The sequence below is a fragment of the Amphiura filiformis genome, chromosome 13, assembly GCF_039555335.1.
Source record: "Amphiura filiformis chromosome 13, Afil_fr2py, whole genome shotgun sequence".
NCBI lineage: Eukaryota > Metazoa > Echinodermata > Ophiuroidea > Amphilepidida > Amphiuridae > Amphiura > Amphiura filiformis.
In genome coordinates this window covers 70021-94814 of record NC_092640.1, presented here as the reverse complement: position 1 = coordinate 94814, position 24794 = coordinate 70021, and the positions used below count along the sequence as shown (strand labels likewise).

Genomic DNA, 24794 nt, shown 5'->3' with positions numbered 1-24794 from the left:
GGTTCAATCCAAATGACGGTTTGATTTTCATTGCTATAGATTCCAGAAATATCCCCTGGAAATAATACTAAAAGTTTACCAAAATATAAACAGATATTCTATGGATTTTCTCCCCGTAATAGTAGTATAAATAGAGAGTTTTCGACCCAAGCTGGTAAGAAAAATGGTCCCTGGTTTAATGGGGCCATTACGTGCTCTCGAAACCCATTCCTTAAAAACATACTGTCAAAACCCAATGGCATACCATCATCCAACCCTAAACTATGGCAAAGCACCCTAAATTATACTGCACAGGCCAAACCTTAAGGACTTTGCTAGAGGGCTTAACATGATTCAACAACGACAGATTCGGAAAAAGAAACTCTTTTATAATTGAAATAGAGATCACAGTGACTCATTTCGAATAAAGAACCTTTTTAGATTTTGGAATGGAGAACCCTTTTTTTTTTTTCTGAATAGGGAACTTTTTCATATTCGGAATTGAAAACACAGTGACTTTTCAGAATAAATATTTTTTCGTTTTGGAATAAAGAACCCATATTTTCATAATGGAATAGAGAAACCATTTTCATATTCAGAATAGAGAACCTTTTCTGTTTTCGGAATTGAGAACCTTCGCATAATAGAGAACCTTTTTAATTTTCAGAATAGTGAACATTCGTAATAGCAAACATTCAGAATAGCGAACCTTCAGAATAGCGAACTTCGCCTGGCAGCTACATTATCTGGCTACACAGTACACGATCATTTAAATGACCATATGAACAACACTTGTTCTGTAAGTGTCTGATGGCATCTTGTACTCATACATTTTTTGACTTATCAGATGTCCATGATCATACACATGTCTTGTGCTCTTTGTATGGATGCATTTAGCCTGCCACAACTTTGTTGATAACGTTATAATATGTGGTTCTTCTAGTTCTCTGCCTGGAGAAATCCTTTGTCCTCCTCTGCACATTGTGCCAAATTGAAGAGATGCACAGGCATTGTGGAGCCTTAGGTTGACATTGGTTCTCTGCAAGAAAATAAAGACCAAACAGTAAACATTAATGCATTTGATGGAATCTAAAGCAAGGTTTGTTTCAAAAAATTTTGTACCCTTTCAATAGTGAACTTTTCCTTTGAAGGGGTATAACACATTTCCCAGGGGGTATTGTTTATTCTGTTTTGGAAGAACTTAAACACTGTGTGTCTCAATTTTTGGTGTTACCTTTATGCAAGCAATTTCACTGAACAAAGCATATGATATCATAATCAATAATAATGGTAAATGTCTTTGTCTTTTGGGGTCTCAAATGATTTCTACAATCTCGGACTCCCAAGAGGAGGGTTCTCAGTAGGAATGTGGGTACAGGGATATGCGGCAGATTGAGGATGCAATTTCAGCCATTTTGGTTTATTATTGACCCTCAATTTCTTGAAAAGAATTTTTTTCAACATTTTCTTTAAAAATGTCAACAAATCAGTCAATGGTTTGTTGTTACCATAAAAAGAGGATACTACTGTCCATTCTGTTAGCTTAGATTATTTGGTTTTTTTAAAGATATTTGAAACAAATACAAAATTGTGGTCAAAACCATCAAAGAAAAGTGTTGGCACACCTTAGACCCAGCGTAGTTTATACTTTTCAAATTCCAAAGTTCAATTCGAACCTCACATTTCTTTTTTAAATTTTGGTATTTTCCTGCGATATTCTTATAAAATGCAGTAGAACGTCGGGTACTATAAACTTTTTTTTAATTCATCCATTTAGAGCAATGGGGAATAATGTTACAATTATAATAAATAGATACGCTGAGATAGTATTTATTCGACCACCCGTATCAGGGCATATTATCTGGCAAAATAGCAATATTTGCCAGTAATTTGTGTTGAAACCCACTGTTGAAACATTACTTTATTATAAAAATGTGAAGATGAACTAAGATTTTCAGAACATAGGCCTGGCTTACATAAATGCATTCATTGCATACTTATACACTTATATAGCCTCACCTAATTTCGTACAAAAAAACCCAGTGGACCATCATCACCTATACACCCTAAACCTGAACGGTATAACAATTGAAAGGGCTGAGGGCAGCCAAGACAGTTCTTAGTGTCAGAGTGACATGTCCCTAGTTTGAACTACAACCATTCATACATATCACCTATTTTTTTAACTATTGTATTATAATCAAAATTAACCCTTTGAGGCCTCTTGGGTGAATTTTTTAAATTCAATTGTCTATGACCTCTCTAAGTTAAGAATGGACCATCCCACTCGATTTGTGAGAAGGTTGTAAACCCTAGGACCCAAGGAACTGCCTAAAATGAGGCAAAATTGAAAATAAATGGGGTTTCAAATTGAACTTTGGAATTTGTAAAGTATAAATCACCTTGGGTGTAAGGGTAAGCTAGCACTTTTCTTTGATGACTTTTACCACAATTTCCTATTTTTTTCTTCAAATATCTTAAAAACAATAATCCAATGTAATTGAATGTGCAGAATTGAATAGCAAAATCTCAGACACTATCTACTGTGTGAGTTTCAACTGCATCTAGTTACTCTGGTTTGCTTTTAAGTACCTAAAAAGTGTCATTTTGGAGATTATCTTAGCACCCAAGCATGCAATGCAATCATTGGATTAATTCACTGCTGTTTCGTCAATGAAATAATGACTCAAACAAGTTGAAATACAAACTTTGACCAATCAAATGTATGCAGTGTGCACGTGCCATAACATTGGTCTCACTTAGACTTGCTACAAGTCCTCAGGCATGTGATATCAAAATGCACATAAAGAAATCATCCTTCTTTCTATGTAGAAATATTGTGTAAACAATTATTAATTGCAATATCTACAATAGGAATAGATTAGCGGCGGCAGCCACTGAAGCCCCAATCGCCTGATATCGCCTTTCATGACAGAGAAGTCACATTGTGTGGATTTATACCACTGCATGGCTATCTGAATCAACCACTGAAGCCCAATGATTGATTGATAGCAAATTCATCATAGTCTATCTAGAAGGACCACACTATTGTTATAATAAAAATAGTACGATCTCTCTTAAAATAGTGTGGTCCTTCTTTACAGACTAGGATGAAATGGCTGCCAATCAAGAAATTGGATTCTGTGGTTGATAGAAAGCAATGCGGTGGTATAAATACCGGTTTTAGACGGAGTTGATGTTCGCCAATCAGAAAAGACATAATATGAAGTAACAAGGTTGTTTGGTGAGGGAGGAGATGGTTTGTTTGGTGAGGGAGGAGCACAAACAGGCTGGGACCGAGACTGAATTTGATCATGCCATTACAATCTCACTCCATTCCCTAGCTTACTGAAAAGGAACTCATATAAATACAACATTCATTTAACCTCTTACCTCCATGTTTAGTTACTGCCTCTTGCATGCATAGATATTCAACAACATCATGCTTCAACTTTTTGATCAGTGCTGCTTTCTGTTGTAATTCCAGCTGTCTGGGTGCTCTCCTGTATTCACTGTCTGATTATGTCCATCTCCCTTGCATGTGATGTCTTGATTCAATCTTCTTCAGCTCTTCATCAAAGCTGTCAAATACAATGCTGGAAGGAATTTAAAATTAACAGCATCATTGCAACCACTGAATATTCCACTGTCCATAGGTCTGTTTGTTGAAACCAGTAAACCAGTATGGTTTCTTATGATATTAAAAAAAAAAAAATTATATTTATTGGCAAATTTTTTAATACTAGCGGTCACACCTGCTTCGCAGTAACCATCTTTCGCGGTCACCACAATTAACGGTTGGTTAATGGTACTTTGATTTTGGGTGTGTAAATGTTCTATATTTAATGTGATTAATGATGTGAGATTTTCATTTACCATGTTTACAAATATATTATAATAACAAGGTGGATTGTTTTAATTTAAAAGTACATGTACATGTCATGTAGCAGATGCACACAACTGTTATTCACATTTCCTGACAGCACTATCAATGATAGCTCAATGATATACATGAAGTTACAGTTACAATGCATGTATAATGCTGATCACATACATGTATACATGCCATAAAGCAGGGTTGACTTAGTACACATTCGTTGTAATAATGGATCATGATTGAAGCAAGTTATATTGCCACCATATACCATCATCAGATATATACAACCCTTATTCTACATATTGCAAAAACTCTTTTCCTGAAATACAATATTTCCTTGAATAGTCACTCCCAAAAAAAGAGGGGGGGGATTTAATTATTAGAGGTCATTTTAAAACGATAATTCCTATTAAAATCATTGAAACTCACGCCGAAATGACAAACTATGAACTTAGGAATGATGACTTCCTGTTCACTACCGGGTTTATACTCAACCAGATATTCGCCAATTACTGACACCATTAGTGACCATGTGTGCACCTTGGAAAGCTGCTTACTACACACTACACATGGAAATATCCACATTTTTTAAACATCTTGGTGAAAAGAATGGTGGGGTGTTTAATTGAAGGCGCGACTATTCAAAAACATACAGTGTTGTAGTCAAGCTTGTAGCAGTACAAATTCACCAAATTAGAAAGTTTGACAAATTTGTAATTACAGATCCAAAGCAGATAACTGCTTGACTGCCTCAACAGAATCGGAACCATTTGAATACCGAGTGAAACTTTGAATGCGATCTAATCAGCATAAAGAGCTTTTAAGTGGTACAAAGACAGCATATTAAATGGACCAGTCTTGGTCTTATTTTGAGTAAAGAATTGAATAAGAACACATGATTGCATGTTGACTGAGCAATTTGGAAAATTTGCCAAATACCTGCTTCATTGTTTTTTTGTTTTTTCTTTTAAGACTGAGAGGAAATGGATCTCAGAATACATTTGTTTGAGCATGATATGAGGGCTCTACTGTCTATTTCAATAGAATAAAATAGCTCTATATTGTATCCCTGTTCTTGCATGTCAACCTATGGTTAAACTAGCATAATTATTTATGAACAAAGCAATGTAATCATGAGTTTTGTGGATATTTTGCTCAAGGAATATTTTGAGCTTTCATAAATGAGAACCAGATCTGATCTTTGCTGCATGGGAAGAATATCAGGAGGAACTACATATGGGCAATTCCACGGTAACTTGTGCTACACTTTATGGCGTCCTTTTACATACTTTGTGCTCCAGCTTTTAAATTGATTTGATTGGAATCTGTATTTTTTGTATTTTAATACCCAACATTCAAGGCTAGATCCTCATAGTATTGCTAATTCAGGATATCAACTTTTGTATGTATGGGACAGCTGTAAAATCGGTAACTTCGTGCTACGAGCAGAGGACATGCTTAAAAATCACTCATTTTTATTTTGATGGTGTGCTAAAACAAAAAACACTAAAGCCTTATTGATTATATGATAAGTAATTGCTATAATAAGGTTTGTTTTGGTATACCTTAAAAAGTTGTGCCCCTCATAGTTTTACATTGACTGGCAAAAACATGGTAACTCGTACTACGGTAACTCGTGCTACAGTTTGTCCGCCATATATAAAATGGTATTGTTCATCTAAATGTCAATTTTTTTTGATAACAATTCCTCAACAACTGGTGTAATGATCAAATAACTCAATCTATGTACAAATAACCCCCAAATAACCCATCTATGTACAAATAACACTATTCAGTGTATGTACCAGCATACAATGTACACACACACATTACATACAAACATCCCAGCCTTACATACGCCTTGCTTGATCCTGTTTGGATATTTTATTCTAGGGCTTAAATTTAAACAGTTAAATTGAACAGTCAACAATTGATAAAACTTTTACTTCCATGTTATTTGACTCTAAATTCCCTCACAAAACTTGTAATGTTCATGGTTATTTGCTCTGTAAGTTTAAAAAAAATTGCTTTCTGAGTTACAGAATGTTTGGTCATCTTTTGGTTGAGACCATTTCCTGCTTGGTGCAAATACTCTAGTTTGCCCGATTTCAATCACTTCACAGATGGAAAATGAGCCTCATTACACTCAACAACAAACCAATTTCCAATACAAATCTCAGAACTATTCAAATCTCATGCAGTATCAACAATGTCACTGTGGCTGTTAATCTCAGGATTTCCAGTATCTATTTTGTTTGTTTTATTTCTTCTTTTGCCTCGGTTACTCATTCAGTGGATGTTTTAAGGTATCCTCTGTTCTTCCATGAGGCCCATATTAATTGATTGGTTCTTAGGCTAGATCCTAGGGGGTGGAGGGCTAAAAATTTTGGTTGCATCATTTTGACCAGGTATTGATAGTGGGATATATGCTAAATAGCATGGTTTTTTTAGAGAGACTGTACAATGTAAAGTCTTTGAGCTTAAAAAAAAGGACTTTATTGGTGCGTGCAAAAATTTGGTATAAATAAATTTACACTATTTTGGCACATGATCGGGGTGGAAACTGGCTCCTTGAATCTTATCTCTATCTTTGCCTTCCATATTTTTACTTTAATTTTCCTGCGACAGGAGGTCACTTTTTCTCTTTAATTTTTGGCCCCACACATGTGTGGTACTTTGCCTGGTTGTTTGTTTCTTTCTTTCTTTGTTTAGCTGTCCGGGCGGAAGCAAATTCATTAATCCACTGTACAGCTCCAACACAATAACTACAAACTTGGTACCGGTATGGTGATAGAATAATGGTGGCTTGATGTGCTGTGTAGTTTTGTGTTATGTTATTTGCATATTTATGAATATTAATGAGCTTATTTACAAATTTTGCCTACATTTTCATTAATCCACTTTGCAGCATTATAAACACAATAACCAATCAACTTCAAACTTGGTTTGTTGGATATGGTGGCCTGATGTGCTGTATAATTTTGTGTCATGTTATTTGCATATTTATGAATATTAATGAGCTTATTTGCATATTGCATATTATTTTTTATTTACAAACCTTTGTTATTTACACACTTTTGTGTGTGTGTGTATGGGCACCTTAATTTAACTGCATAATTCTAGTTTGTCATGGGGCAGGCTGCCCTTCCCCCCCTCCACACTGGCTACACTGCTGCTAGAAAGCTGTTACCAATATCATGGTCACATATAAATGCATATTCATGTAGTTGGGAGATCCTCTATTGCTGCCAAGTGGTAGATTTTGCATTACCTTTGCTGGTACAGGGGGAAGTGGGCTATGGTAACTCGTGCTACATCGGTAACTCGTGCTACTGGTAACTCGTGCTACAGTTTTAAATGGGTCATTATTATGTGATGGATAGTGTTTTGTATATTAATTTCTTATTTTTACTCAAGGCACTACTAGTAGAAGGAAAATAATAAGTGGCATCAATTAAATTGCCAACATTTTGAAAATATATAAAAAAATGCATCTTTCGGTAACTCGTGCTACGCCAAATGAAAACGCAATGGAAGAAAAAAAATAGTTACCAATACCATGGTCACATATAAATGCATATTCATGTAGTTGGGAGATCCTCTGTTGCTGCCAAGTGGTAGATTTTGCATTACCTTTGCTGGTACAGGGGAAAGTGGGCTATGGTAACTCGTGCTACATCGGTAACTCGTGCTACTGGTAACTCGTGCTACAGTTTTTAATGGGTCATTATTATGTGATGGATAGTGTTTTGTATATTAATTTCTTATTTTTACTCAAGGCACTACTAGTAGAAGGAAAATAATAAGTGACATCAATTACATTGCCAACATTTTGAAAATACAAAAAAAAATGCATCTTTCGGTAACTCGTGCTACGCCATATTTAGTGCTATGAAAATGCAATGAAAAAAAAAAATTAGTGGGGATTATTTAAAATGTGTTGGATGTTTCTTGAAGACCATATTTCAGAGATATAAAATGTATCAAATTTAAAAGAAAAGTGCACATGTTTAATAAAATAGGCCCACTTGGAAAATATCTAAGTTGAACAGGAGTTTTTCACTTAAAATACACTCTCCAAAGAAACTTTAAAAAACCACCAAAATGTTAGAAAATGCGAAAAAAAGTTTATAACTTGAACCTTACATCTGTTTGGAATAATATAAAAGTTAAAAGAAATATATATTGGCAATTTCATTTTTTTGAGTCATGTCCACTTTTGCTTGGAATTGCCCATATATACAATTTTTTTTTCAATTTCATGATTTTACAATGATTAATAACATGATGAAGGACACTGTGTATACTCTCAACATATGATGAAGGGTCTTGTGATTTCTGCAATTTCTATAATGTATTGTTCCTAATAAGCGCCCATGGGCCGTGACATTTTATGAAGGGTGGGCGTTTATTAGGGACTAATTAATAGTGTACGTTTTTACCTTTATAAAAGCTGTTTCAAGCGACAATGCCACAGGGGAGGGCACCGGTCACCAACAGCACTGTCTTGGTGATAAACAATTACAATAGCGCTGAATTTGTATGGGTGAGGGGCACCGGTCGCTGACAGTAGACAAAAGCATTGAATTTGTATACACATTGAAATCATTAATAATCATTAATCACTTTGCATATTAGACATTTTTTGGGTTGGGCGTTTAATAGAGACTGGACGCTTATTATGAAAAATATGATTTGATATTTAAAATTTGTATTACCCAGTGACTTTTGGTGGGAAGGGTATCAAGAAAAGCATTCAGCATATATTTCATGATGCCTTTAAGAAGGTTGTAAATAAATGATTTCAGAGGTAATCTGAGAGCTTAATAATGGGAACATGTGCCTGGACATTTTTAGGTATGACGAAAAGTGAATAAGTATTAGTGACAAAGGGGAGGTTAAATAAATTTAGCACATCAAATGGGGGAGGGGGAGGGGCCAGCAGGGTTTTTTAAAATCATTGTGAGAATTCACCCCCATGGGAGCTGTGCGAAAATTATATGGGCTACCCCAGGGTGAATTCTCAAAATGGATTGCCAAAATTGTTTTTACCCTTTTCATGTGACACTGACAACATATCCCCCTTACAACATGAAAAAATCTTTGCCCCCTCCCTTTTACATATAAGGTTTTTCAAATTCAAATTATGTGATGGCCAACATTCCGCATGTGAACATTTTCATACTGTTTTCTACACATTTTTAGGGCGTTTCCAAACTTTGCCCAGGTTTTCGTGGGAGCAGGTCTCATTAATTTTGTTTTATATAAGTACAGTTTACAAGGCCAATTTAACTGGACAAATTATAATTTGTGCAAAATACAGTGTTGGAGGACTCAAGTCCTCCTCGAGTCCAGCAAAATTGGGTCTTTTTAGGTCTTTTATTTTCGTTCATTTTAATGAGCTAATTAAATCGATTCATAAGTTATTTTACCTGCTGATGTGTGGGACTTTTTGTATACTACAAATATATGATGGTTGTCACAATGGCAAGGAGCTTTAAGTTCAATGGAATCAATGCCATACTAATGCAATTTGGCTCGAATGCACACCCATTTTAATGCACACAGGTGCTTTTACATGCCCTATGAAAAGATAATGTCATACAAATGGTTGTGTGTGCAATTCTGCTTATGGGCTATTTCATTATAAATGACACGTTCACAAAAAAATGGCTTTTACCATATCTGGTTGATATAATTAGGGTGATAATGCAGTGTTATTAACTTAATTCTAAGTATGCCACAAACTACAAGCTACATGAGCATTTTTACAGAATTCTGTCTATTTTTTGTTTAAAAAATTGCCAAAAGGTACATTTTTAACCCAATTTTGGAGTCCCATTTCATTTTGCCCATGTATTCTGAATTAATTCTTTGAAAAATTAGGTACATTCTATGGCAATGTGCTTGTTGCAATGAAAATATGATATGTGTGGAACATCATGCAAGTTGAATGGTGAAAATTGGTGCAAAATGTTAAAATTCAGAGATTCTTGCAAAATTGGCATTTTGCGTTAAATAAAAAAATGAGTGTCCTCTCCAATTCATGCCCCATTTTTGTTAACATTAAAGAGGAAATATAAACCCTTACCCTACCTGTATAATCTGTGTTATATTACCAATTGATGGGACAGGGCACTGATTGAGGAATTCATTTATTTTACATACAGTAGACCACTTGTTCTTGATACACAGTTCGCGTTAAAATTTGTCCCTCCAGAACTGAAGTTAATTACTAATTGTTGAAATAAGAAGGGTTATATCATAGAATGTGAAATTTGTAGAGGAAGAGTGGTCTTCCTTCTACCAAGGTGGCACATGATTTGGTATTTGTTGCATTTTTGCAAGCCTGTATCCACGATTCTGTTTGCAATTTAACAAAATGTCCTCTCCAGCACAATTATGTCATTTCCATGAATTGGTAAACAAACTAAGAAATAAAAATTTCAAAGAGCCAAACCTACAAGAAATTTTTGCATTTTATTGCAAATTATGCTTACAAACCACTTTAGTGTTCAAATTATTGTCCAGTTGTTGAGAACACATATGATATTATTCTGCATTGAACTTGGTTAGCTAAAAATTGCAATATTCCTAATTTAACCAGAATATTAACCCTGTTTGTAGTGGATTTTAAATGCTGGGGATCTTTTATGCAATAATATTGATGCAGCTATTTCTAAAGTTAAAGTATGCTTTATTATGTGTTAAAAATGTGTCCTATCCAGAACAAATGACACAGGAGGGTCTTTTATTTTAGGTTTTCCATGACTAGTACAACAGATTGACGCAGAATACTCACTTATGCATCAGTGTAGCTATTGGGCAGGACAAAATGACTATTTCATGAATTTTTCATGTGAAGATAAAGTTTATCCTTAAAAATATGTAGTAATTTTGCACCATTTATCTGGATTAGTATCAATTTACTAATTGTTTTATATTGAAACTGGCATATTTAAGACACTGAAGTGTAAAGGAACATACAACAATTATTACAGACTAAATATGAATAAGTATGAACCCAATGTTGGTTACATATACTCTTTCAAAGTTGTGTATTAAATTGTTTAAAAAATGTCCCCTCCAGACGGCAGCTATGTTTTACACAGCAAAAATTCAATTTAATTTTTTTAATGGTTCCTGAGGGTTTGACGCTCTAATATTTTGAGAATTATTGACACACCATCTGAACTTTGAAATGATAATGAATTTGCATGAAATAAATGAGTTTGAATTTTGACCCCTTTTGGGACTCAATGTTGTCATTTATAATGAAATAGCCCTTATGCAGAAATGAGCAGATGTTTGGGCGAAATCAACACCCACATAGCCATGGATTTGCTGGCTTGGGTTGCATCAAATTGGCCGGGGGGGAGGCATTCCCATATATTGATATAGGTCATGTGCCCATGAAAAGACTCCGTATTTTTGCTACACCCAATGACCAAGTTTTTCTGTAGCCTACACTGAATGACCCCTTTTTGAACAATTAGTCCTCAAAATTGACATTTTGGCACGCTTCACGTGGAATTTGAGTAAAATAAATGAGTTTTGTCTATTTTGTACTGTAAAATTGGGTAAAAGCTATTTTTGATTGCCAATGATGTGAAATTTTGGGCGCCCAATATAAATCACCCCATTTTTGACATTACCAACACCAAATTACCCCCTTTTGCTAAAAATTTCTACACCGATACACCTCTAGTTTCAGACACTGGTGGGCACAGGTATGTGACGAATGCCCCCCCCCCCCACCCCTGCGATTGGGGTTGAAATTTGAAAGATATTGTCATTTTAGTATTGCTTCAAATATGATAGTGAAATACAAAGGAAGTTAAATTATATCCTGGAGTTTATCTGCTTACACCCAATGACCAATTATTTAAAAATTTACATGCAAATCTTTGTGTGCATTTTGAACAAATTTAACAAGCATTTCATCCTTTTTTGTCCAGAAAGTTATTTTTCACGGCCAATGACACCTAATTTTAGCGTGTCCACACATAATTACCCCCATTTTCTTGGAGCCCCACTGAAGCCCTAAAGTTTGTTTGGTTTAAAAGGCAAATAAAAAATGGCGCACCTGGGCTCCTTCCTTTGCCTTGGGGTCAATTTCATGTGCAAATAGAGAGCCCCTCCTCTGAAATCCCAACAATTAAGGGTCCATGCCATTATTTGATTGTGGAATTTTACGGGAGGGCACTTTTAGGTTGTGCCTAAATTCCACTTATGTCAAGGGAGCCCATACTGTCATTAGACTAATGTTGACGGTAACACTGTGTATTGATATAGATTCATACACATTCATAAACATGCTAAACAGCGAGAACAAATCAGTTTGTTAGTCACACATGAGTGAAGTGGATAACCTCCATAGGAAAAACTAGCATTGTCCACTCGGCTGTATCGATACTTGCGCTGTAGTGACGTCAAGAAATGATGGAAAATGGCTGCCCCCTCCCCAATACCAGGAAAGTTAAAGATATTTTAACTGCATTTCTTTATAACAGAGAGGTTAAATTTTGGTACTTTAAACGAACCAGGTATGTTTACTAATTCATAAACAATGATAATATGGCAAATTCTTAAACACTTGAGAATGTTCCTGTAATCTTATTGGTTCTTACCAGCTTTACCCGTGTGATATGACACGATATCACATGGGTCAGCAAAGATGTCGTGCCGACGATCGCGATACGCCGCATTACTCGCTATTTGGACCAATCGGAGGCGCACAGCAACAACGGGCCTGATCGATTTTAAGCCTTGGGTAATTCCTTGCAAAATGTGGGATTTAGTTTGATTAAAATTTGTATGATATTTTTATTTGAATTGAAGTGTTTAAGAATGAGAATAAAGGTATTGTTTTTAGCGCTGTCGTGCATCTATCGTCTCATATAACACGGGCGACATCATTATTTTTGGCGTAAAACAACTCGGCTTCGCCTCGTTGTTTTACTTAAAATAATGATGTCGCCCGTGTTATATGAGACAGTAGATGCACTACAGGGGCTAAAAACAATACCTTTATTTTCTAAACATAACATGACCGGCTGATCCCTTTAATATATTGGTGAAAAGCCTTGGGCTCGACTCTGATACATAAGGACTTGGACTCGGACATTGAGGACTCAGACTCGGACATCAGAAATTGGCAGGGACTCGGACTCGAACACCAAGGACTCGGACTCGAACATTGAGGACTTGACTACAACACTGGCACAGTACCCTGTACATTGTTGTCATCGTTTGTATGTAACTGGAATCCAGGTATATACAAATATACTTAAATAGTACTACCAGATATATGCACGGCACGCGCATGATGTGATGGCACAATCACCATTAGAGATAGCATGCTTTCGTTGGCTGGGCCAGCAAAATACCCATAGCTACCGGTCAGCTACCAGTAGCCGACCTAGTGCTTGGCATGAGAGGGGTCGGGTCCGAACCCTGACCCAAACAAACTCTTTATTCCTTCCAGATGCCAAAAGCCATTGGAGCTCAAATATCCAATAAAAGCTTTACATTTGTGAAGATTATCATTCATCCAGGTAGTAAATAATAATAATATTTGTATTATAGTCTAGTCAACTGGACTTTCTATTTTTGAGTGGGAAATTTTCACGTTCAATTAGCCCTACCGATCTTTTGGCAGTAAATGTTCATTGAACTGTGACGCGGATGTTTTTGTATCACATGTCACATTTGAATTCAACCTGATAGATATCTTTTTGATCGCTAAACTGTATAGGCTCCTGCAAAGTTATGACGTAGGCCACTCCCTCCTCCCATTTCACATAAATTTGCTCATACCATCTGCTTTATCTGTCCAAGATTTTAATATCCTTGTTTGCAGCGTCTCCACAACCAGTGCTGGCTCGTCTATGCTGGTACATGCGTTTTGTAAACTTGGCAGGACGTCCTGCCAATAGTCGTAACTTGGTAGAAGCCTACAGACCAAAAAACAAAAAGATATATCTCAGATTGAACTCCAATGCGACCTGTGATACAACAACATCCGCTTCACAGGTCAATGAACTTTACTGGCAGATGATCAGAAGGGCTAATGATGCGTACAGGGTTGAACATGAAAATTTCCTACTCAAAAATATTAAGTCCAGTTGACTAGATTATACCAGTAATATAAATATTATTATTTCATAAAAGTAAAAAGCTGTCTTTAATGAATCAAAATTTATGAGTATTATCTCATTTTACATCATATAACACTTTGTGTGGCCACTTGTCATGAAGACAGAAACTTTTACCATACCTTACCCTCTTTTTCAGCAGGACCTTTAAAGACCCTTTTCTCCTTTGTTTTATCTCGAAATCACATACTTCACTAATCACTGCACTCCGCTGACAGCCCTGATCTGAATCACCAGTTGCACTATTGTCACTCATTGTGATGAATTATCTGTAAAACAACCAAGCAAGCAAACAAACGAAAATACTCATTAAAGGATCAAAAGACCAAACAGGCTCTAAAAAGGGGAGCATGACAAACCTGGAAGAATGAACACACAATGATTTTGCACATATGTTATGTGGTTTTCAGTAAATTAAACCTATAATATTAACAGGGTGCACTACTGTACCTTAATGAATTTAGATGTTTTTTCTTTTGAGGCATAGTAAAAAAAAAGAAAAAAAAAAAAACTATTAAAATTGTCCCTCATAGAACAAATGGAACAGCATAAATGTATGAACCTCCTGGTCTGCATGCCTGTTGCCTGCAAGGGCACCCTCTTTTGTGCCCTACATCCCATGGAAATCCCTGGTTATTGATCAGTGGGTATCTATCATAATTATATGAAAAACAAATTCATGAAAAATTGTTATTTTCAAGACTGCTGTACATATGTAACATGAATATTGTATCTAAGACAAGCAAAAAAAAAAAAAAAGGTATTGCTCAATAGATCATGCATATTGAAGGTCCTATGCAAACTTTCTGACCTTGTGAGTTTTAAGCAGCAGTTTTCAAGTAGTGTCATAACCCCATGAGAACTACCTGCCGATTGGCCAAAAAGAAGTTTTCATTATCAATAGGACCAATCATCAACATTGTTAGAATAATTTCACCACGCAAAAACAGCGGGGTGAAATACTTGCAGAGCTCCATTCTGATTGGTGATTGAAGTAATGATATCATGTAATTAACCAATCAGAGGCAATGTTAGATCGGCAGGTAGTGCTCAGGGGGTTACTAACTGGTTTAGAGTCCATAAAATTGATACTTTACTTACTAGTTATAGGGAATAAGATAATGCCAGTGACATTTGCCATACTTGTTTGAGTGCATTTTCAAATCAATGCTTAATATGTGTTTGGGGTGCTTTTAGACAAGACAAGCTCAAGGATGGTACCCCTTGACAATGTCAAGTGTCCCCTACCATGCCCTGCACACACTACATGTAGTAAAGAACCCCTTCCCTGCCAGCGCAAACATTGATTAACCTGGAATGTGTTTCGACTAGGTGGTATGAACAAAATCATGGTAGTTTAAGGTGGTAGACCTGGGAATAAATAAAAGTAGCATGTGACTACCGTAAACATTTAAAAAATATTAATTAGCTAATTAGCATAATTAATTAGTCGATAAGGTCATATTTTCTATAAAAAAAATGGAGCCTGAACCGAACATTGTATAAACCTCATTGTGGTATCAAATTAAAGCTCTTTCCAAGATAACTTCTTTGCAAAGAATTAGGTTATTCACTGTCTGTGAAAAACCACAATCGGGAATGATCAAATATTGCTCAATTATCAGAATTTGTCATTTCAGTCAATACAATATATATACTTTTACATTTTTCAATTGAGGTTTAAAATACAGATCACAGATTAAAGCACAATCATGCAAAGTTTCAAGTTCATAAGGGGTGTAGTCTTGATCGACTCCACATTTTTTTGGAGATCTTAAACTCATGAAAAATGAAATGACAGGAAATTTGCATTGAAAGTAATTAGTTTAAATTCCTTAATTAAAAAACACAGAAAATCATGATTTTCACTTCAATTAGTCTTTTTGAGAGATAGTAACATCATTGGGAGAAATCATCAATTTTCTGTCAAAAACATGTGTTTTGTTCAGCATTGGTTCTGATATTCTAATGTTAATTAATAAATTTGGTCAATATTCCTCGGCAAAAACAATAAAATACATAAGAAATTGAATATGTACACATTTTCTATGGGAAAGCAATTTAGGATTCAAAATTGTTGTCATTAGCAAATGTTTGATAAGTTCTAATGTTTGAATGGAAAGTCAGATTTCAGTCAAATAAAAAGCAAAACACAGTTTTGTTTTTTGATGACAGAAAATAAGAAAAATGCAGTTTTTACCACCCAATCCCAGGTCTAACACCTGGTGGTTACCACACCGGAAGTTGTATTAGAGTCATGCGCTAGCCGTGACCAGCAAGTTTTAAAAATAAAAGACTGAAAAAGAAGACTAAACTAGAAACCACAGTTGTGTTTGACCAAACACGAATATCTATGCCCGTGGCCCACACTCTCTCTAACACCCCACCAGACCATCACTCTCTTATACTCCACCAGACACTCACTCACTCGCTCTAAAACACCACCAAGCTGGCCCTACTCTCTCTAATACCCCACCATGCCTTCACTCTATCTTATACCCCATCAGACCATCAATCGCTCTAAAACACTACCAGACTGGACCATACTCTCTAATACCCCACCAGACCCTCATTCTCTCTTATACTCCACCAGACACTCACTCGCTCTAAAACACCACCAGACTGGGCCATACTCTCTCTAATACCCCACCAGACCCTCATTCTCTCTTATACTCCACCAGACACTCACTCGCTCTAAAACACCACCAGACGGGCCCTACTCTCTCTAATACCCCACCAAGCCTTCACTCTCTCTTATACCCCACTATACACTCACTTTCTCTAAAACACCACCAGACTGGCCCACACTCTCTCTAATACCCTACCAAACTTTCACTCTCTCTTATACCCCATCAGACCATCACTCGCTCTAAAACACCACCAGACTGAGGATCACATTTATCATGTCCATTGCAGGTTACATTAACTTATGCCTAATAAGCTCTATAAACATTTTGGAATATGCTGTATGGGGGCGCAGATTCAACTGTAGCCCTATTTTTAGGGACTTTGTGGTTGTATGGGGACTTTTATTCTTTTCAGGAGTGGGCTTAATCTGATGATGCCTTCAGCAACTTAATCCTCCAATGGTCACAAAATGCAAAGATTTCATGTAACACTTGCAAGCAATCAAGTCCAAACTCTATGCATTTACGAACCGCGTAATTAACTGTAATTACTGACAACAACTTCCGTTACTCCCTACATGTACATTACAGCGGCGTAGCTGGGATTTTTCCAGGGGGGCAAGCCTGTATGGGGCGGGAGCCCAAACTAGGGGGTCAGGGACCCGAATAGACAATTTTGCCAGGCTTATTGATAATAATCGTATGGTATTGCATATCGTATGGATTCCCATATCTCTCTTCCCGTCTTCCCCCTCTCTCTTCTCTCTTGTTTCCTCTCGCCCCCTCCTTTTTCCTTGCACTCGGGGGCAGGGGCCCAAATAGGCAATTTTTGCCACTGGTACATTACGTTTGAACACACACATATTTTTCATTTCATATTCCTTCTTTTGGTTCAAAAAAGTTTTGGGTATAAGGCGGTGGGCTGGCAAAGCTTACCTTACAATACATGTAGCATCTGTAGATAGAATGGTGTGCCAGCAGTGATCTTTTCATATACCTGTAAATAACATTGGAATTGTTAAAAGATTAGATTGCCTTCAACACTGTTTTGAACATTTTGGTAGACAGTGGCCTCTATTCATCAGTAATCTGTCCTCAAATGAAATTCTTATGATTCAAATTAATCACTTTTTGGATTGAGTTTATAACAATTTTGGTTGGATACAACCATCTTTAGAAATCAATGAAAGATAAAATATAAATTTATATTGAGTTTACAACCCTGTTTATTGATGGTGGTAAGAAATCAATGTAAATGAATTGTTTGAGATGTCCAATGTTTAATATTTACTGTTCATACACTCCTATATCAAGGCAGCCAATCACAAAAGTGGTTAAAAAAGTACAAGGAGTGTACTTGTATAATGGCACCACACCCCATGTGTTACAGTATTGCTTTATGGCTGTGAGTCCAGGTGATATCTACTGACATGGAAAATAAGATCAATGCTTTTGGTACATCATGTTACAGGATAATGCTGAACATCAACTGCACTGACCATGTTGTTAGTAATGAAAGTAATACCATCACCGTGCCTCTTATCATGTCAAATCACAACTATGATTCCTGTGGTATATCCTGAGGATGCAGGAAGATAAACCATGCAAAATAATAGATATGAGCTGTTTACACCCCATTACATGGTACTAAAGGCAAAGAACATCCTACTTGTCTTATGTGCAAAAACTGTTGGGTGACTTCGACAACGTTTTACTGCCAGATGCCATTACCACTTTCGCTTCAAATCATAGTACATGGAGAAACTTTAGTTTGCTTCGCAGCCTAATGAAATGAACTTGTATATAATGGCACTCCGTGATCTACGTGCACTGATTATTTGCATGTGTTCGTGCCATGTAGGATTGATTCATTTTTTGGCGGGATGATGCATTATACTAGTATAATTTGGTTCTGGTTTAAAAAAAACTTAATAATTTTGTTTAAAAAGCAGCAAAAACCATGTTGTTGATTTCTTGTATATGAAATAGCCTAGTGTAAATGCTTATTACATGTACTTGTTGCTCGAGAAATTTACAAACTGCACTTGTAGTACTGAGATGTTGATGCATCTAATGCACTCCCCCCCTTTTAGGGCTCATCATGCATTAGACATTTCAGTATGTGTGCATTATTTTGCACAATTTCACTCCCAAGAAGTGATACATGTTTAAAACCTATAAATACAGCCCTGTTTATATTGGTAATGGAATTCCACAACCATTTTGGTTAGATACAACCATCCTAAGAAATCAATGTAAATGAAGTGATTTCAGGTTGCAATACTTTAATTTTTACTTTGAAATTGAGTTTACAACCCTGTGGTATTCTACAACCACCTTGGTTGGATACAACCATCTTTAGAAATCAATCAACAAAATTTTGAAAATAGCCATTTGTGCAGGGAAATTTTGCAGGAACATGTACATTTTGAAGGAAATGGATAATTTTGCAGAGATATGCGCAGAGTTTTGACGTCGCAGATAAGAACACCTCTTGTGCAAGCTTAGTTTCTATTAAATTGTCAGATCATTTTTTGTAAGTGAAATAGTAGAGAGCTAGTATGGTACCTTGACTATAGAAAAAAACCTCTAGATATTTTGCTGGAATTTAGATCAAACTAATAAAGCAGGACTGTCAACAATTTTCCAGATTGCTTGACATGAGATATTGTTGAACAGGGGCATACCGGGACTGAAATATTGTTTGGTGACTAAAATTGGAAATTGTTGACTTGTTCACCCCTGATTTTTGTCACCAGGGTGCTTGAGAAGCCAAAAAGTGTGTGTGTTGGTTTTTGTTGTTGTTTTTCTGGGGGTGGGGGTAGGGAGTGGCGATAAAATACATATTTTCTCAAACTATATTTTGACAATACGGTACGTCAGGTTTTACTGTTGGTCTGTGAAAGCGAGCATGATAGAAAGTGTCTAAATGTGTAAAATGTGTGAGACTAACGCATGACACCTAAATACATGAGAGATGACTGCCCTTTAAAAGCCATATTGCACAGACCAAATCTTATTATATATTATTCTTTAGGAAATACATTGATTTGAAGCGTCAAATTGCACGATGGTAATGAGAAAAATACGATTCCTTTTATGATATCAAAACTCATCAACAATGAGAAAAATTGGGGTGGGGGATGGGGGATGATGTTGATCAGGTTACGGACCTTTAATGTTGAAATTTGGATGCAAGTTATTTTGAATGAGTTAAAGTTCTATAAATATTGCCTATTTTTTTTAACAGTCCAAAATTTTGTTGAAGTGCAATTAGCAATATTTTTGATGTGATCGCCTGTCATAATCGGCTGTGTTTACTTTTTTCGGGGTAAATCAGTACATTTAACTTGGAAAATAGCCCAATTTTGCCTCAATCTAGCCGAAATATTTGAAATGTCAATTTATGGGGAAAATTGGTAAACATTACTTGGAATGATTGCGAATAGGGTGCAACTCGACTAGTCTTTTTCTACCCCAACCATAACCCCTAACCCTGAACTCCGTAAACGTGGACTGGACTCTAGTCTAGCAAGTTGCATCCTATTTGGTAATCGTACCAATTACTTGATGATTTGGGTTAAATTCGGCCGAAAATTGTAAATTTTGGTACCGGTACATACTAAATTTATACCGATGGGTCCAATTTTCTTTAAATTGGTATACACTGTAGGCCTATGGGTTCATTTTCAAATTCTCAGCAGCACACCCTTACTAAAACCAAACTTGAGTACCCCCATCCACCCCACCCCATCCCATGGGTTACTCTGCAAGTTCCATTCCTTTACATGGTGTCATGCTTCAGCGAATCTGACTAGATTTCGAACACAACATTCTCTAGCCCCAGGCTCTAGTCTCCAATGTGAAGCTCATCACTGAGCAATTTGTGGCTATTTCTTGTGTATTTAAAGCTACTCTGCTTATAAATGCATGTAACCGTAAAGCTTAATCTAAATCTTTTAAGGCTTGGCTTAAGCATTTTGCTTGATGGTCCCATCTAGACTGCGGAACTCAGTCCTCAATGATAGTCAGTCACTTATCTTTTGGTCGTTATATGACTATCATTTGAGGACTGAGTTGTTACCATACATCTTCCGTGGTGCAGTTTCAGACAATAGCTCGGGATTATAGGGGTAGAGGTTATCTTTTGAATTCCTTCATGACCACTGAAGCATAGTCAACCCTGTCAAGGACACTCGGCGTGAATTGAAAGACATGTCACTCGCCACAAAAGAATGTCAAAGGTCATACGACACCAATTTGGTGTACTTCCGCTACCGAATATGATGCTTAAAGTCTATGTCTGGGTCCCATCAGGACCCTTGTGTGTCCACCCAGACCAACGGGTTAAACTTAAACAAGTAGAAATTTCAATTGAATGGACACAGCCTGACGTATACATGTACATGGGTAGGGTAGGGAACAACAAATTATTTTGACGATGCGCAAGATTGCACTCATTTTTCGAAAAGGGGTATAATCCTTCTTGTCTTCCATGAGCAACTGCGTCACATCGGGTATAATCTTCCTTCCAGGAGCAACCACTGTGCATGATTGACGGGCTATTCCATTGCTCGTAATAGGGTAGTCTATTTTAGCGGGACAATGCTGGATGGTGCACGCACGCGTGCACGATGTGCAAGGTAGACTTTCGCCAAGACTTGGCATGTGGTTGTTGGTATAGGGGTGTGGGGTGTGGGGGTGTGTGTATTGGGGGAGGGGGCATGTTGTCCAAGATGTTAGGAATTATTTAATAATAGTTATTAATATTGGAAGAACGTTTTAAACTTTAACCCTAACCCAACTAGGACTCACTAAAGCTCACTATTAAAACCACTCTGCGTGCATGGATTCCACGGGACTTGATGACTTAATCAGACCAAGTCATATATACCCAGGGAATCGCTGGCCGGGCCAACGTCACCTGTGTAGCTACATGCTGGGGATCTTCTGCGTGGCATGCGAGGGGTCCGAGGTTGAATCCCGGGGTGCCAAGTGACTTTCTTCTTCATCTTCTCTCCTTTTCGTTCCTTCTTTCCCTTCCGATAGCACAAAAACCACGGGTAGGGTTAGGGTTAAGCTATATGCATGTTTTTCCTATATGCCTTCTTAACCCTAACCCAACTAGGACTCACTAAAGCTCACTATTAAAACCACTCTGCGTGCATGGATTCCACGGGACTTGATGACTTAATCAGACCAAGTCATATATACCCAGGGAATCGTTGGCGGGCCAACGTCACCTGTGTAGCTACATGCTGGGGATCTTCTGCGTGGCATGCGAGGGGTCCGAGGTTCGAATCCCGGGGGTGCCAAGTGACTTTCTTCTTCATCTTCTCTCCTTTTTCGTTCCTTCTTTCCCTTCCGATAGCACAAAAACCACGGGTAGGGTTAGGGTTAATTTAAGGCATCATATACGATTTTATACTATTTTAGATTTTCAATTAAATAACAAAATAATAAAATAGCATTTAAAAATTATATTAATAGGCCTATTTATTATCGCACACCATGGTAACAATAAAAAAAATGGCACACTTTCCGATATAAAATTTGGGAAACAAATTAATTTAAAAAAAAAATAAAAAAATCTTTCTTAAACCAAATTTTCATGAAATTGAGGGACATCAATAAACCAAAATGCACCCCGAATCTGTCGCACATCCCCATAGTAGGCCTACCCTCCTTTCCACCCCGTTGCCCTAAACTAGACGTGTAATATAACCGCCACAAGTATTTTTTTTACCTGTAGGCAAGCTCACCCCTACAGTCGCAATAGTTCTAGCCCAGATAGCTTTTAACTCATGCCTACTAATAACGTACTTTCATCAAGTGATGGCGCTATAAGGTTTACCACAGAAGCTGTTTGGTTTACCGTGGAAGAAGATTATACCCTTTATGCATTTTTCAGCATTTTGCATGAGATTTACTACCTATGAGTGAGAATATACTAGAATACTACCTTGGCGTGAGACCGTGAGAAAGTGACCCAATGTGTGAGACTCACAGCCAATGCGTGAGAGTTGACAGCCCTGGTTCAAATGTTCATTAAATTGAAACTTCTAAGTACCGGTACTAAGAATACATACAGTACCAGCTCGAAACATCATGGCCCTGTTCCTTCCTCACTAGGGCCATGAATGCCATATATGTACGTAAACGGGCACCGTGAAGTCACTTGGGAAGAATTCAAACACGGCACGATAACAGTCACAAGTCTGGTCTTTTATTTTACATCCTCAAATGTGCTCAAAATTTATGAACATGTACCAAATATGTTTTGTTATGTCTCATCTTCACGCGCGAGGAATGGTAGGAAGGGGTATTTATGAGAAAAAGTGGTATTTTATGTGTAGGCCTACCCTGGACCAGATATGCTCAGGAGTCTCAGACCTTCGTACGGAGAAGGACAGTGGAAATCGTAGTGACGGAGGTGTGAGTACCTCGGCTAATACAGTACATGACTACTGATTTCTACATCATATCATGAGATTCATGACTCGTGTATTCAGAATAGTACACATTATCATGTAAAACAACACATGTCAGCTCAGATGATGATTTAATTTTCAACAACCATTGACAACGTCAACATACTACTAAAGTTTTTTTTTTTTAAACTTCCGTGGTCGGGGTACGCGCTGGTGAATTGCGATCGCGTAAAAGTGACAAGGTCGCCTACTACGCGCCGAACAGACAACCAATGGGTCAACCGACTTGTTGTCAAGTGCGTTGATCAGCCAATCAGCGTGATTGCTTATTTTTTCGGTGTGTACGCTCAGAGACGCTTGGCGCAGCTCGAACCACGGAAGTTTAAAAATTTACTTTACATGGATCAAATCCATGGGTTCCTACAGTCCGAGGGCCGATCTGAGGGCTGACGACACACATTTGATGTACATGTAACATGCAACTCAGTGCGAACGATTGAGGACTTGTTCTCAAAGATGATTACAAATGTGTAATTTGCAGTCATTTTTGAGCAACGATTTGCGTACCGACGGCTAAGTGTGCATCTGAATGCACATTAAACACATACAAACACATGCACAGTACCTGTTCAACCTGTTGGAACTCCTGGTCGGAGCCGGGAGTTTCAATTATTGAACTGCATACTACTACAACTACAAGGAAATACGTTGTCTTACGTAATATATATAAATGGCGAGTAGTCAGATATTTTGAACCATACTATTATGCATTATGTTTAGTTTTATACCAACTTTACTCAAACTTTTAAATTGTTAAGCTTACCTGTCATCATTCATGGTCATTCACATCGACTTTGGAAAATTCTTTATTGTTGTTGTTGTTGTTTTTGACTTCTATGGGACTAAATGGGAGAAAAACTGCAGATACTGGAACACGTAAACCAACAATGCAAAAACTGACCAATATCACAAGAAAAATGTCAAAAGTCGCCCAATTATTATAAGCTTCTAATTATGACAGATCAAACCCGGAACCAGTTTGGTTAGCGCTGATATCCAATGCCCGGAAGCAGGTATGAATAATTAATTCTCTGACGTCATCACGAGTTTTCAGAGATTATAGAGGCTTGTCAAGCACTACGGATGATCAGATCAGAGAAGATCTTCTCTGGTTGGTTTGTTTGTTTGTTTGTTTGTTTGTTTGTTTGTTTGTTTGTTTGTTTGTTTGTTTGTTTGTTTGTTTGTTTGTTTGTTTGTTTGTTTGTTTGTTTATTTATTTATTTATTTATTTATTTATTTATTTATTTATTTATTTATTTATTTATTTATTTATTTATTTATTTATTTATTTATTTATTTATTTATTTATTTATTTATTTATTTATTTTCAGTTTTTATTAATTATTTATTTTTTCCGATTTTATTAATTACTAGTATTTTATTTATTTGTTTGTTTATTTGTGTTAATTGTTTATTTCTTTGTTTATTTGTTTATAAGTTTTGATTTATTTGTTTACTTGTTTATTTTTTGTTTATTGATTTTTTTTAAATTTGTTTGTTATTGTTTATTAATTATTTTACGTATTTGTTTGTATTCGGTTTCTTTGGTTTTTTTTTGTTTATTTGTTTTTTATTGCTTGTTAGTTATTTTCTTTATTTGATTGTTTGTGTATTGTATTGTTCATTTGTTTGTTTATACTTTGTTTGTTTGCTTGTTTGCTTT

General features: G+C 36.5%; 1 long non-coding RNA gene across 1 annotated transcript; it reads right to left on the bottom strand.

The window, feature by feature from the left end:
- Positions 1–424: 424 nt before the first annotated feature.
- On the bottom strand, positions 425–24194 carry LOC140167868 (uncharacterized). Its single transcript, XR_011861076.1, has 5 exons — positions 23895–24194; positions 17577–17637; positions 14141–14282; positions 3373–3575; positions 425–1018 (listed from the first exon to the last, which is right to left on the bottom strand). It is a non-coding gene; the product is annotated as an uncharacterized lncRNA (long non-coding RNA).
- Between the last annotated feature and the right edge of the window lie 600 nt (positions 24195–24794).